This window comes from Lissotriton vulgaris, chromosome 1_1 (genome assembly GCF_964263255.1).
Source record: "Lissotriton vulgaris chromosome 1_1, aLisVul1.2, whole genome shotgun sequence".
NCBI lineage: Eukaryota > Metazoa > Chordata > Amphibia > Caudata > Salamandridae > Lissotriton > Lissotriton vulgaris.
The window spans coordinates 131747150-131763031 of NC_141685.1; positions in this window are offsets into that span (position 1 = coordinate 131747150).

The window sequence follows — 15882 nt, forward strand, 5'->3', positions numbered from 1 at the left end:
CTGGGTTTAAGAGAGTGTCTGGCCAGCACCCTATTCCTCGTGTTAAGTGAGTGTGGGTCCTGAATCCTGTTCCTGGTTTTAAGTGAGTGTCTGGCCTGCACCCTGTTCCTGCTTGTAAGAGAGTGTCTTGCCAGCACTCTGTTCCTGGTTGTAAGAGAGTGTCTGGCCAGCACCCTGCTCCTGGTTTTAAGTGAGTGTGTGGCCAGCACCCTGTTCCTGGTTGTAAGAGAGTGTCTGGCCAGCACCCTGTTCCTGGTTGTAAGAGAGTGTCTGGCCAGCACCATTTTCCTGGTTTTAAGAGAGTGTCTGGCCAGCACCCTGTTCCTGGTTTTAGGTGAGTGTGTGGCCAGCACCATTTTCCTGGTTTTAAGAGAGTGTCTGGCCAGCACCCTGTTCCTAGATTTGAGTGAGTGTGTACCCAGCACCCTGTTCCTGGTTTTAAGAGAGTGTGTGGCCTGCACCCTGTTCCTGGTTTTAAGAGAGTGTCTGGCCAGCACCCTGTTCCTGGTTGTAAGAGAGTATCTGGCCAGCACCCTGTTCCTGGTTTTAAGTGAGTGTGTACCCAGCACCCTGTTCCTGGTTTTAAGAGAGTGTGTGGCCAGCACCCTGTTCCTGGTTGCAAGAGAGTGTCTGGCCAGCACCCTGTTCCTGGTTGTAAGAGAGTGTCTGGCCAGCACCCTGTTCCTGGTTTTAAGAGTGTCTGGCCAGCACCCTGTTCCTGGTTTTAAGAGACTGTGCGGCCAGCACCCTGTTCCTGTTTGTAAGAGAGTATGTAGTCTGCACCCTGTTCCTGCTTGTAAGAGAGTGTCTGACCAGCACCCTGTTTCTGGTTTTAAGAGAGTGCCTGGCCAGCACCCTGTTCCTGGTGTTAAGTGAGTGTGTGGCCAGAACCCTGTTCTAGATTTTAAGTGAGTGTGTACCCTGCACCCTGTTCCTGGTTTTAAGTGAGTCTGTGGCCTGCACCCTGTTCCTGGTTTTAAGTGAGTGTGTGTCCTGAATCCTGTTCTAGATTTTAAGTGAGTGTGTACCCTGCACCCTGTTCCTGGTTGTAAGAGAGTGTCTGGCCAGCACCCTGTTCCTGGTTTTAAGTGAGTGTGTGTCCTGAATCCTGTTCTAGATTTTAAGAGAGTGTGTGGCCAGCACCCTGTTCCTGGTTGTAAGAGAGTGTCTGGCCAGCACCCTGTTCCTGGTTTTAAGTGAGTGTGTGTCCTGAATCCTGTTCTAGATTTTAAGTGAGTGTGTACCCTGCACCCTGTTCCTGGTTGTAAGAGAGTGTCTGGCCAGCACCCTGTTCCTGGTTTTAAGTGAGTGTGTGTCCTGAATCCTGTTCCTGGTTTTAAGAGAGTGTGTGGCCTGCACCCTGTTGCTGGTTTTAAGAGAGTGTCTGGCCAGCACCCTGTTCCTGGTTGTAAGAGAGTGTCTGGCCAGCACCCTGTTCCTGGTTTTAAGTGAGTGTGTACCCAGCACCCTGTTCCTGGTTTTAAGAGAGTGTCTGGCCAGCACCCTGTTCCTGGTTGTAAGAGAGTGTCTGGCCAGCACCCTGTTCCTGGTTTTAAAAGACTGTGCGGCCAGCACCCTGTTCCTGGTTGTAAGAGAGTATGTAGTCTGCACCCTGTTCCTGCTTGTAAGAGAGTGTCTGACCTGCACCCTGTTCCTGGTTGTAAGAGAGTGTCTGGCCAGCACCCTGTTTCTAGTTTTAAGAGAGTGTCTGGCCAGCACCCTGTTCCTGGTGTTAAGTGAGTGTGTGGCCGGAACCCTGTTCTAGATTTTAAGTGGGTGTGTACCCTGCACCCTGTTCCTGGTTTTAAGTGAGTGTGGGGCCTGCACCCTGTTCCTGGTTTTAAGTGAGTGTGTGTCCTGAATCCTGTTCTAGATTTTAAGTGAGTGTGTACCCTGCACCCTGTTCCTGGTTGTAAGAGAGTGTCTTGCCAGCACCCTGTTCCTGGTTTTAAGTGAGTGTGTGTCCTGAATCCTGTTCTAGATTTTAAGAGAGTGTGTGGCCTGCACCCTGTTCCTGGTTGTAAGAGAGTGTCTGGCCAGCACCCTGTTCCTGGTTGTAAGAGACTGTCTGGCCAGCACCCTGCTCCTGGTTGTAAGAGAGTGTCTGCCAGCACCCTGTTCCTGGTTTTAAGAGACTGTGCGGCCAACACCCTGTTCCTGGTTGTAAGAGAGTATGTAGTCTGCACCCTGTTCCTGCTTGTAAGAGAGTGTCTGACCAGCACCCTGTTCCTGGTTTTAAGAGAGTGTCTGGCCAGCACCCGGTTCCTGGTGTTAAGTGAGTGTGTGTCCTGAATCCTGTTCTAGATTTTAAGTGAGTGTGTACCCTGCACCCTGTTTCTGGTTTTAAGTGAGTGTGTGGCCTGCACCCTGTTCCTGGTTTTAAGTGAGTGTGTGTCCTGAATCCTGTTCTAGATTTTAAGTGAGTGTGTACCCTGCACCCTGTTGCTGGTTTTAAGAGAGTGTCTGGCCAGCACCCTGTTCCTGGTTGTAAGAGAGTGTCTGGCCAGCACCCTGTTCCTGGTTTTAAGTGAGTGTGTACCCAGTACCCTGTTCCTGGTTGTAAGAGAGTGTCTGGCCAGCACCCTGCTCCTGGTTGTAAGAGAGTGTCTGGCAAGCACCCTGTTCCTGGTTTTAAAAGACTGTGCGGCCAGCACCCTGTTCCTGGTTGTAAGAGAGTATGTAGTTTGCACCCTGTTCCTGCTTGTAAGAGAGTGTCTGGCCAGCACCCTGTTCCTGTTTTAAGTGAGGGTGTGTCCTAAATCCTGTTCTAGATTTTAAGTGAGTGTGTACCCTGCACCCTGTTCCTGGTTTTCAGTGAGTGTGTGGCCAGAACCCTTTTCCTGGTTTTAAGAGAGTGTGTGGCCTGCACTGTTTTCCTGGTTGTAAGAGAGTGTGTGGCCAGCACCCTGTTCCTGGTTGTAAGAGAGTGTGTTGCCAGCACCCTGTTCCTGGTTGTAAGAGAGTGTGTGGCCAGCACCCTGTTCCTGGTTTTAAGAGAGTGTGTGGCCAGCACCCTGTTCCTGGTTGTAGGAGAGTGTCTGGCCAGCACCCTTTTCCTGGTTGTAAGAGAGTGTGTTGTCAGCACCCTTTTCCTGGATGTAAGAGAGTGTCTGGCCAGCACCCTGTTCCTGGTTTTAAGAGATTGTTTGGCCAGCACCCTGTTCCTGGTTGTAAGAGAGTGTGTGGCCAGCACCCTTTTCCTGGTTGTAAGAGAGTGTGTTGTCAGCCCCCTTTTCCTGGATGTAAGAGAGTGTCTGGCCAGCACCCTGTTCCTGGTTTTAAGAGAGTGTTTGGCCAGCACCCTGTTCCTGGTTGTAAGAGAGAGTGTGGCCAGCACCCTTTTCCTGGTTGTAAGAGAGTGTGTGGCCAGCACCCTTTTCCTGGTTGTAAGAGAGTGTGTAGCCAGCACCCTGTTCCTGGTTTTAAGAGAGTGTGCGGTCTACATCAAGTTCCTGGTTTTAAGTGAATGTGTGTCCTGCATCCTGTTCCTGGTTGTAAGAGAGTGTGTGGCCAGCACCCTGTTCCTGGTTGCAAGAGAGTGTGTGGCCAGCACCCTGTTCCTGGTTTTAAGTGAGTGTGTGGCCAGCACCCTGTTCCTGGTTGTAAGAGAGTGTGTGGCCAGCACCCTTTTCCTGGTTGTAAGAGAGTGTATTGTCAGCACCCTTTTCCTGGTTGTAAGAGAGTGTCTGGCCAGCACCCTGTTCATGGTTGCAAGAGAGTGTTTGGCCAGCACCCTGTTCCTGGTTGTAAGAGAGTGTGTGGCCAGCACCCTTTTCCTGGTTGTAAGAGTGTGTGGCCAGCACCCTTTTCCTGGTTGTAAGAGAGTGTCTGGCCAGCACCCTGTTCCTGGTTGCAAGAGAGTGTGTGGCCAGCACCCTTTTCCTGGTTGTAAGAGAGTGTGTGGCCAGCACCCTTTTCCTGGTTGTAAGAGAGTGTCTGGCCAGCACCCTGTTCCTGGTTGCAAGAGAGTGTGTGGCCAGCACCCTGTTCCTGGTTGTAAGAGAGTGTGTGGCCAGCACCCTGTTCCTGGTTGTAAGAGAGTGTGTGGCCAGCACCCTGTTCCTGGTTGTAAGAGAGTATCTGGCAAGCACCCTGTTCCTGGTTGTAAGAGAGTGTGTGGCCAGCACCCTGTTCCTGGTTGTAAGAGAGTGTGTGGCCAGCACCCTGTTCCTGGTTGTAGGAGAGTGTGTGGCCAGCACCCTGTTCCTGGTTGTAAGAGAGTGTGTGGCCAGCACCCTGTTCCTGGTTGTAGGAGAGTGTGTGGCCAGCACCCTGTTCCTGGTTGTAGGAGAATGTCTGGCCAGCACCCTGTTCCTGGTTGTAGGAGAGTGTCTGGCCAGCACCCTGTTCCTGGTTGTAAGAGAGTGTGTGGCCAGCACCCTGTTCCTGGTTGTAGGAGAGCGTCTGGCCAGCACCCTGTTCCTGGTTGCAAGAGAGTGTGTGGCCAGCACCCTGTTCCTGGTTTTAAGAGAGTCTGTGGCCAGCACCCTGTTCCTGGTTTTAAGTGAGTGTGTGTCCTGAATCAGGTTCTAGATTTTAAGTGAGTGTGTACCCTGCACCCTGTTCCTGGTTTTAAGTGAGTGTGTGGCCAGCACCCTGTTCCTGGTTGTAGGAGAGCGTCTGGCCAGCACCCTGTTCCTGGTTGCAAGAGAGTGTGTGGCCAGCACCCTGTTCCTGGTTTTAAGAGAGTCTGTGGCCAGCACCCTGTTCCTGGTTTTAAGTGAGTGTGTGTCCTGAATCAGGTTCTAGATTTTAAGTGAGTGTGTACCCTGCACCCTGTTCCTGGTTTTAAGTGAGTGTGTTGCCAGCACCCTGTTCCTGGTTGTAAGAGAGTATCTGGCCAGCACCATTTTCCTGGTTTTAAGAGAGTGTGTGGCCTGCACCCTGTTCCTGGTTTTAAGAGAGTGTCTGGCTAGCACCCTGTTCCTGGTTGTAAGAGAGTATCTGGCCAGCAACCTGTTCCTGGTTTTAAGTGAGTGTGTACCCAGCACCCTGTTCCTGGTTTTAAGAGAGTGTGTGGCCTGCACCCTGTTCCTGGTTTTAAGAGAGTCTGTGGCCAGCACCATGTTCCTGGTTTTAAGTGAGTGTGTGTCCTGAATCAGGCTCTAGATTTTAAGTGAGTGTGTACCCTGCACCCTGTTCCTGGTTTTAAGTAAGTGTGTTGCCAGCACCCTGTTCCTGGTTGTAAGAGAGTATCTGGCCAGCACCATTTTCCTGGTTTTAAGAGAGTATCTGGCCAGCACCCTGTTCCTAGATTTGAGTGAGTGTGTACCCAGCACCCTGTTCCTGGTTTTAAGAGAGTGTGTGGCCTGCACCCTGTTCCTGGTTTTAAGAGAGTGTCTGGCCAGCACCCTGTTCCTGGTTGTAAGAGAGTATCTGGCCAGCACCCTGTTCCTGGTTTTAAGTGAGTGTGTACCCAGCACCCTGTTCCTGGTTTTAAGAGAGTGTGTGGCCAGCACCCTGTTCCTGGTTGCAAGAGAGTGTCTGGCCAGCACCCTGTTCCTGGTTGTATGAGAGTGTCTGGCCAGCACCCTGTTCCTGGTTGTAAGAGTGTCTGGCCAGCACCCTGTTCCTGGTTTTAAGAGACTGTGCGGCCAGCACCCTGTTCCTGTTTGTAAGAGAGTATGTAGTCTGCACCCTGTTCCTGCTTGTAAGAGAGTGTCTGACCAGCACCCTGTTTCTGGTTTTAAGAGAGTGCCTGGCCAGCACCCTGTTCCTGGTGTTAAGTGAGTGTGTGGCCAGAACCCTGTTCTAGATTTTAAGTGAGTGTGTACCCTGCACCCTGTTCCTGGTTTTAAGTGAGTCTGTGGCCTGCACCCTGTTCCTGGTTTTAAGTGAGTGTGTGTCCTGAATCCTGTTCTAGATTTTAAGTGAGTGTGTACCCTGCACCCTGTTCCTGGTTGTAAGAGAGTGTCTGGCCAGCACCCTATTCCTGGTTTTAAGTGAGTGTGTGTCCTGAATCCTGTTCCTGGTTTTAAGAGAGTGTGTGGCCTGCACCCTGTTGCTGGTTTTAAGAGAGTGTCTGGCCAGCATCCTGTTCCTGGTTGTAAGAGAGTGTCTGGCCAGCACCCTGTTCCTGGTTTTAAGTGAGTGTGTACCCAGCACCTTGTTCCTGGTTTTAAGAGAGTGTCTGGCCAGCACCCTGTTCCTGGTTGTAAGAGAGTGTCTGGCCAGCACCCTGTTCCTGGTTTTAAAAGACTGTGCGGCCAGCACCCTGTTCCTGGTTGTAAGAGAGTATGTAGTCTGCACCCTGTTCCTGCTTGTAAGAGAGTGTCTGACCTGCACCCTGTTCCTGGTTGTAAGAGAGTGTCTGGCCAGCACCCTGTTCCTGGTTTTAAGTGAGTGTGTACCCAGCACCCTGTTCCTGGTTGTAAGAGAGTGTCTGGCCAGCACCCTGTTCCTGGTTGTAAGAGAGTGTCTAGCCAGCACCCTGTTCCTGGTTTTAAAAGACTGTGCGGCCAGAACCCTGTTCCTGGTTGTAAGAGAGTATGTAGTCTGCACCCTGTTCCTGCTTGTAAGAGAGTGTCTGACCTGCACCCTGTTTCTAGTTTTAAGAGAGTGTCTGGCCAGCACCCTGTTCCTGGTGTTAAGTGAGTGTGTGGCCGGAACCCTGTTCTAGATTTTAAGTGGGTGTGTACCCTGCACCCTGTTCCTGGTTTTAAGTGAGTGTGGGGCCTGCACCCTGTTCCTGGTTTTAAGTGAGTGTGTGTCCTGAATCCTGTTCTAGATTTTAAGTGAGTGTGTACCCTGCACCCTGTTCCTGGTTGTAAGAGAGTGTCTTGCCAGCACCCTGTTCCTGGTTTTAAGTGAGTGTGTGTCCTGAATCCTGTTCTAGATTTTAAGAGAGTGTGTGGCCTGCACCCTGTTCCTGGTTGTAAGAGAGTGTCTGGCCAGCACCCTGTTCCTGGTTGTAAGAGACTGTCTGGCCAGCACCCTGTTCCTGGTTGTAAGAGAGTGTCTGCCAGCACCCTGTTCCTGGTTTTAAGAGACTGTGTGGCCAGCACCCTGTTCCTGGTTGTAAGAGAGTATGTAGTCTGCACCCTGTTCCTGCTTGTAAGAGAGTGTCTGACCAGCACCCTGTTCCTGGTTTTAAGAGAGTGTCTGGCCAGCACCCGGTTCCTGGTGTTAAGTGAGTGTGTGTCCTGAATCCTGTTCTAGATTTTAAGTGAGTGTGTACCCTGCACCCTGTTTCTGGTTTTAAGTGAGTGTGTGGCCTGCACCCTGTTCCTGGTTTTAAGTGAGTGTGTGTCCTGAATCCTGTTCTAGATTTTAAGTGAGTGTGTACCCTGCACCCTGTTGCTGGTTTTAAGAGAGTGTCTGGCCAGCACCCTGTTCCTGGTTGTAAGAGAGTGTCTGGCCAGCACCCTGTTCCTGGTTTTAAGTGAGTGTGTACCCAGCACCCTGTTCCTGGTTGTAAGAGAGTGTCTGGCCAGCACCCTGTTCCTGGTTGTAAGAGAGTGTCTGGCCAGCACCCTGTTCCTGGTTTTAAAAGACTGTGCGGCCAGCAACCTGTTCCTGGTTGTAAGAGAGTATGTAGTTTGCACCCTGTTCCTGCTTGTAAGAGAGTGTCTGACCTGCACCCTGTTTCTAGTTTTAAGAGAGTGTCTGGCCAGCACCCTGTTCCTGGTGTTAAGTGAGTGTGTGGCCGGAACCCTGTTCTAGATTTTAAGTGGGTGTGTACCCTGCACCCTGTTCCTGGTTTTAAGTGAGTGTGGGGCCTGCACCCTGTTCCTGGTTTTAAGTGAGTGTGTGTCCTGAATCCTGTTCTAGATTTTAAGTGAGTGTGTACCCTGCACCCTGTTCCTGGTTGTAAGAGAGTGTCTTGCCAGCACCCTGTTCCTGGTTTTAAGTGAGTGTGTGTCCTGAATCCTGTTCTAGATTTTAAGAGAGTGTGTGGCCTGCACCCTGTTCCTGGTTGTAAGAGACTGTCTGGCCAGCACCCTGTTCCTGGTTGTAAGAGAGTGTCTGCCAGCACCCTGTTCCTGGTTTTAAGAGACTGTGCGGCCAGCACCCTGTTCCTGGTTGTAAGAGAGTATGTAGTCTGCACCCTGTTCCTGCTTGTAAGAGAGTGTCTGACCAGCACCCTGTTCCTGGTTTTAAGAGAGTGTCTGGCCAGCACCCGGTTCCTGGTGTTAAGTGAGTGTGTGTCCTGAATCCTGTTCTAGATTTTAAGTGAGTGTGTACCCTGCACCCTGTTTCTGGTTTTAAGTGAGTGTGTGGCCTGCACCCTGTTCCTGGTTTTAAGTGAGTGTGTGTCCTGAATTCTGTTCTAGATTTTAAGTGAGTGTGTACCCTGCACCCTGTTCCTGGTTGTAAGAGAGTGTCTGGCCAGCACCCTGTTCCTGGTTTTAAGTGAGGGTGTGTCCTAAATCCTGTTCTAGATTTTAAGTGAGTGTGTACCCTGCACCCTGTTCCTGGTTTTAAGTGAGTGTGTGGCCAGAACCCTTTTCCTGGTTTTAAGAGAGTGTGTGGCCTGCACCGTTTTCCTGGTTGTAAGAGAGTGTGTGGCCAGCACCCTGTTCCTGGTTGTAAGAGAGTGTGTTGCCAGCACCCTGTTCCTGGTTGTAAGAGAGTGTGTGGCCAGCACCCTGTTGCTGGTTTTAAGAGAGTGTGTGGCCAGCACCCTGTTCCTGGTTGTAGGAGAGTGTCTGGCCAGCACCCTTTTCCTGGTTGTAAGAGAGTGTGTTGTCAGCACCCTTTTCCTGGATGTAAGAGAGTGTCTGGCCAGCACCCTGTTCCTGGTTTTAAGAGATTGTTTGGCCAGCACCCTGTTCCTGGTTGTAAGAGAGTGTGTGGCCAGCACCCTTTTCCTGGTTGTAAGAGAGTGTGTTGTCAGCACCCTTTTCCTGGATGTAAGAGAGTGTCTGGCCAGCACCCTGTTCCTGGTTTTAAGAGAGTGTTTGGCCAGCACCCTGTTCCTGGTTGTAAGAGAGTGTGTGGCCAGCACCCTTTTCCTGGTTGTAAGAGAGTGTGTGGCCAGCACCCTTTTCCTGGTTGTAAGAGAGTGTGTAGCCAGCACCCTGTTCCTGGTTTTAAGAGAGTGTGCGGTCTACATCAAGTTCCTGGTTTTAAGTGAATGTGTGTCCTGCATCCTGTTCCTGGTTGTAAGAGAGTGTGTGGCCAGCACCCTGTTCCTGGTTGCAAGAGAGTGTGTGGCCAGCACCCTGTTCCTGGTTTTAAGTGAGTGTGTGGCCAGCACCCTGTTCCTGGTTGTAAGAGAGTGTGTGGCCAGCACCCTTTTCCTGGTTGTAAGAGAGTGTGTTGTCAGCACCCTTTTCCTGGTTGTAAGAGAGTGTCTGGCCAGCACCCTGTTCATGGTTGCAAGAGAGTGTTTGGCCAGCACCCTGTTCCTGGTTGTAAGAGAGTGTGTGGCCAGCACCCTTTTCCTGGTTGTAAGAGTGTGTGTGGCCAGCACCCTTTTCCTGGTTGTAAGAGAGTGTCTGGCCAGCACCCTGTTCCTGGTTGCAAGAGAGTGTGTGGCCAGCACCCTTTTCCTGGTTGTAAGAGAGTGTGTGGCCAGCACCCTTTTCCTGGTTGTAAGAGAGTGTCTGGCCAGCACCCTGTTCCTGGTTGCAAGAGAGTGTGTGGCCAGCACCCTGTTCCTGGTTGTAAGAGAGTGTGTGGCCAGCACCCTGTTCCTGGTTGTAAGAGAGTGTATGGCCAGCACCCTGTTCCTGGTTGTAAGAGAGTATCTGGCAAGCACCCTGTTCCTGGTTGTAAGAGAGTGTGTGGCCAGCACCCTGTTCCTGGTTGTAGGAGAGTGTGTGGCCAGCACCCTGTTCCTGGTTGTAGGAGAGTGTGTGGCCAGCACCCTGTTCCTGGTTGTAAGAGAGTGTGTGGCCAGCACCCTGTTCCTGGTTGTAGGAGAGTGTGTGGCCAGCACCCTGTTCCTGGTTGTAGGAGAGTGTCTGGCCAGCACCCTGTTCCTGGTTGTAAGAGAGTGTGTGGCCAGCACCCTGTTCCTGGTTGTAGGAGAGTGTCTGGCCAGCACCCTGTTCCTGGTTGCAAGAGAGTGTGTGGCCAGCACCCTGTTCCTGGTTTTAAGAGAGTCTGTGGCCAGCACCCTGTTCCTGGTTTTAAGTGAGTGTGTGTCCTGAATCAGGTTCTAGATTTTAAGTGAGTGTGTACCCTGCACCCTGTTCCTGGTTTTAAGTGAGTGTGTGGCCTGCACCCTGTTCCTGGTTGTAGGAGAGTGTCTGGCCAGCACCCTGTTCCTGGTTGCAAGAGAGTGTGTGGCCAGCACCCTGTTCCTGTTTTTAAGAGAGTCTGTGGCCAGCACCCTGTTCCTGGTTTTACGTGAGTGTGTGTCCTGAATCAGGTTCTAGATTTTAAGTGAGTGTGTACCCTGCACCCTGTTCCTGGTTTTAAGTGAGTGTGTTGCCAGCACCCTGTTCCTGGTTGTAAGAGAGTATCTGGCCAGCACCCTTTTCCTGGTTTTAAGAGAGTGTGTGGCCAGCACCCTGTTCCTGGTTTTAAGAGAGTGTGCGGTCTACATCAAGTTCCTGGTTTTAAGTGAGTGTGCGGTCTACATCAAGTTCCTGGTTTTAAGTCAGTGTGGGTCCTGAATCCTGTTCTAGATTTGTAGTGAGTGTGTGGCCAGCCTGTGCTCCCACAGTTAAATTTCTGCAGCACAATTCAGATCCTAAAAATACCATTGGCTGCCTGTAGCATGCACAATGGACACAGATGTACATAAAGATGCTCTGCCAGCACACTGAATGCCACCACAAGTATCCAGTTGTCTTTAGAAACAAAGATCTAAGAAAAGTGTGGGACGAGATGACACTACCTCCCTTCAATACAACTCTCACCTTAAGTGTCCTACATGTATCAACTCATCTCAGAAGCAGGTTGAAATTATTTATCACTCATTGCTTTTTCAGAGACCCTCAAACACTCTATTGGTGTCCTTCTTCATCCTACTATAAGACCCTTGTACAGGAAATGATCTTAAATGCTTAGGGACCAGTATGAGGCCCGATGATGAAGCGTGACACCAATAGGGTGTGTGAGGGTCTTCAAACAACACTGAGTGATGTCCTGACTAGGACAGGGCGCCACTTTATGAATAATTTCAACCTGCCACTGAGATGTGTCAATCCGTGTAGAACACTTGGGGAGAGCAGGACACTGACTGCCTCGTGATTTAAATTTCCTCACCCTCTTGACAAGGTGTTTAATAATGGATATCTTCTAATTGTGCATCTGGTTTAAAGCTGTAACTTTGCACTCTGACGCTTGAATAAGGCGCCTCTTTTTTCACCTGCCCTTACAAATAACACAAGTTAGGGCTGGCTGAATTTGCAAACACTATTAGATTATAAAATGACACAGATCATATCTTTAAATGTTTTCCTTTGGCTAGGTTTACCCAATAGGAATATCCTATACATATATACAGTGTAATTAAACATACTTTTTTGTTCCAAGGGTGGTCTGTCGCAGAGCCAGGGTCCTCTGGTGGAAGTCTCAGCTGGGGTCACAGCGGATACCTGGCCAGGGCTCCCAGCAGACAGTTCAGTGGACAGGGGCAGCCCTCCCTACTGTGGGCACCTCTTCCCGGTGGACACCTCCTCTGGATTGGAAGCCCACATGGCTGTGACCCGGCAGCAGCCCTCTCTGCCACTGCAGGGTCTTGAGGCCATGTGTGCTCCAGCTGTATTTATGCATTGCAGGCAGAGCTGAAGCTGTTCCAGACCGAGCCTGTGAGGGCTTCATGTCCTCTGGGAAACCAAGCAAATATCTTCAATTAATGCTGAGAAGATTCACAAAGACTAATGAGCCTCTCCCCTGGCACCTTTAACATGTATTCCCAGCACATCAGAACTGTTTACTGCTGTGATATCTGAAACAAAGATTTTGTGATGCTTGAGATTTGCTCATAGGTGTAAAGCTGCTTCGAGCCTCCTTGAACCACAATCTTTACACTTTCATTCGGTGACACAGCAAGGGGGGCATGGACCCCGAAGAAAGCAAGGATGATGGACCCCACATCCACTGGTGTGATAGTAAAATGCAGCCATAATTTGAATGCATTTGACCCAGAAAAATCCCGGTGACACTGCACCTGCTTCATAATTGCTAGCTTAGCCACTGCTTTCATTATCCACTCACCATTCGTCCGTGTCACAGTCCTTACAAGGTCAAATAAGCGCTCAACCAAGACAGATAACTCAATACATCATCATTGGGAAGATAGCTCTTCCATTGCTCTCTCAAGGGATGCTTCCTCCCTTTCTAGTCCTTGGACCCGGCCTTGTCTACAATAAAGGTCTGCGGCGCCAGGGACCCCTTGAGTAGATCTGAGCATCACAAAGCATTTTAATTTCTGTCTTACCATCTCAGGTGGCATCTATGCCTTATTTGATCTTTCGACCCCTCCTCTGCTGTGCGGGAGCTGCCGTCAGTCCCATGCATTTGCTCTAGCTGGGTTTGGGGGTGTTGCCCCAGAGTACCCTACTTTAGCGGGCTCCTGCTCCCATTTTTATACTGTTGGTGCCTCTGCAATGTAAGCGAGGCCCTTGACCAGCACAAACTTGCCACGTGCTAACACGCCAGCCTCTTGTCATGCGGTCAAACACATTGGGTTGTCGGGCAGTACTAATGATCAAGAAGTACCTGTAGTATCAGAAAGTATGAGCAATACCCACAGCAGGTCTACTGAGAACTGCAGCAAGACCTGCTGTTGTAGATGAGAGGGAAGAGGAGGACTAGACCTTTCAGGACAGATTGTCAGGTGGCGATTGATGCTGTGGTCGCTGTGGCTCGTGGGGTCGCTGAATCGCCTCAACACGAAACAAGACAAGAACATGCAAGAGACTTGGCGGATAGAGGCCTTAGCACACGTTGTCTCAGAACTGGAGTGGTGCTACAGTTGGGCGAAAATCCATATTGGTCCAATTGTGCCAGGTGATGCATCACTCACAGTAACTACTAGCAGTCACCTTCCCTCATATGTTATGATCTAGATTTAGCAGAGGAAGAGGTCTGTTAGAGGCAGCCAAGAGTGGTTCCGGGCTCACTAGTTCCAAGTGCTGGAGTGTGGAGAGCAGTATCCCTGATATATACCCATCAGAGTGTAGATCAGTAGAGTAGCGATAGCTTTTTATTCTCTTTAGGTATGTGGCATAATCTCAGTGTTTAATTACCAGATGTGTGTACAACTCAGGGGCTGGGGCGTGTCACTCTCTTTTTTTTTTTTTTTAATTTATTGTTTTTATTGTTGCAGAAAACGACAAAGAAAGAAGTAATACATAGATACAATTTTCAACAAACTTAATTAGACATATAAATCCAATCAATGTAATTTAGCAAATGAGAGAGTAGTAGTCAAAAGAGAGGAGAGAAAAAAGAAAGCTAAATAGATAAGAGAATATGGAGCAGAACGGGAAAAAAATGAGTTATTTAGATTAATTAGTTAATTGATTGGGGGAACACAAGGATATTGTTTGGCACAGAACCTTTAACAGTTCCCATTTCTTATACAACAAAAAATTGTTTCCAAATCTTTTCTTTTCTAGCAAGGGCTTTAGGTCCTCTGTATTTAGCCAGTGTAAATTCCATAGTTCTAATTTCTATAACCAATGCTAGCCACTCAGCTACAGTTGGAGGATCCTTAGAGATCCATGCCCTTGCTATGGTTAGTCTTGCACAAGCAAACAAGATTGTTATAAGGTCCTGGTTTGGACAATTGGTCTCAAGAATGTCTAATAAGACCAGCTGTGGAGAAAGTTCAGGAGTCTTAATCTGATTAGATTTAAGAAGATCTGTGATTCCATTCCAATAACTGGAGAGAGCAGGGCAGGAGAAAAGCATATGCTCTATGCCAGCAGCATGTGTGTCACACTTCGCACATTTAGATTTATCTGAAGGTGGATTCCCTTGCGTCCATGAGGAAATTCTGTGTGGTGTGTAATATAATTCAGTGACTGTCCTGTACGACTGCATTCTTAGGTTAGAGGAGTGCACAATATCGCTTAGATGAGTTAGAGCGTATTCAATCTGCCTTGAGTTTATATCAAGGTTTAATCTACGGGACCACTTAGTTGCAATTTTGATGGTATCTTCACATTTGTCTTTGGTTAGAAGTTGGTATCCCAGTTTTATTAGTGATTTAGTTTTAGTAGAATATAAACACTCCAAAATATCGGATTGGGTAGCTTCCGTAATTTTCATTTTGTTATAAATAAAGTCTCTTATCTGGCGATATTTAAAGTGCATATCGTTCGTTACACCATTTATTATTTTCAATGTTTCAAAATCTAACATACCATTGAATCCAAATAAATCTCCTAAAGTGTTAATGTCACAGCTAGTCCATCGATTCCCTGTCCCATCTGAAAAGATACCCGGGAGACCAGGGTTGTTCCATAGTCTGAGTTCAGCATTATAAAATGACCTCTTACTAATGTGCAAGATTTTATTCCAAATTTTTGTAGCGTGTTTAGCAGTCTTAAATTTGACCCGCTTGAAATAGTTTGGGTCGTGAGTACGAAGCAGGAATTGGTTAGATTCGGCACCCAGCATAAACTGATGGAAAAATAGGGGAGACTCATTTTTTAGTAAGCTCCTTATTCGCAAAAAAAAAGTGGCCAAAAAGTATAAATTAAAATCCGGAAATGCAAGTCCCCCTTTAGCTATAGGCAATGTTAGAGTTTTAATAGACCTACGTGCCTTTTTGTACCCCCAGATAAAGCTGCTACATATGCTATCTAACTTTTTAAAAAAAAGTTGATTCGGTTGTAAAGGTATGGCTCTAAACAAATAAAGTAATTTCGGTAGTATTTTCATTTTAATCAAGTTAAGTCGGCCCAATAAACTAAGAGGGATTTTATGCCACTTTTTAAGAGTTATAGTAGTTTCTTTTAAAAATGTCTCGTAGTTAATTTCCAAAATTCTCCCCACTTTGGCGGTTAATTTAATACCAAGATATACTGCTTCACTACAAGTATCGTAGAGGTGAACATCCGGAGTATAATTAACTATGATTTGAGTTTTATTCACATTCAATTTGTAACCTGAGATTAAACCATATTTATGTGCTTCATTGATAATTTCTGGCATAGCTTTATTAATATTGGTTGTATATATTGCTATGTCATCAGCAAAGGCAGTTAGTTTAAGAACTATCCCCCCATGATTCGCTGGAATAATATTAATTTGTTCATTTAGTGCATTTAAAAACGGTTCTAAAGAAAGAGCAAAAAGTAATGGAGAAAGGGGACAGCCTTGTCTTGTACCTCTTGCAATCTTAAAGTTAGCTGAGTTTTTATCGCCATAGCTTATCAAAGCCAGAGGGTCATCATAAAGGGACCTTACCCAATCTAAGTAAGACCCTGAAAGTCCCAATTTATTTAAAACTTCCCACAGATATTCCCACCCCACTCGGTCGAATGCCTTTTCCGCATCTAACATAATCATACCGAGCGGGGTATGAGTAGCTTCAGCTACATCAAAGGCTGTAATTGATGTATTAACATGTGTGGTGGTGTCCCTGCCCATTACAAAACCGTGTTGTTGAAGATTAACAATATGTGTCATGATGGGAGCTAGCCGATTTGCAAGAACTTTAGCAAAGATTTTAACATCGGAGTTAAGTAAAGAGATCGGTCGGTATGATCCACATTCTTTTTCCGGTTTCCCCTTTTTCAAGAAAAAAATAATTTTCGCTATTTTCCATGATGGAGGTGCTTGTTTGGAAACATTAATTAAATTTATCACTTTCGCTAATAATGGCAATAGTTCCTGGGCACATAGTTTGTAGAGTTCCACAGGTAAACAGTCTTCCCCAACCGCCTTACCTAAGGGTAAGTTATCTATGGCACGTTTAATTTCTTCTAATGTTATTTCTGAGTTGAGTTGTTGAAGCGTTTCTGTATTTAG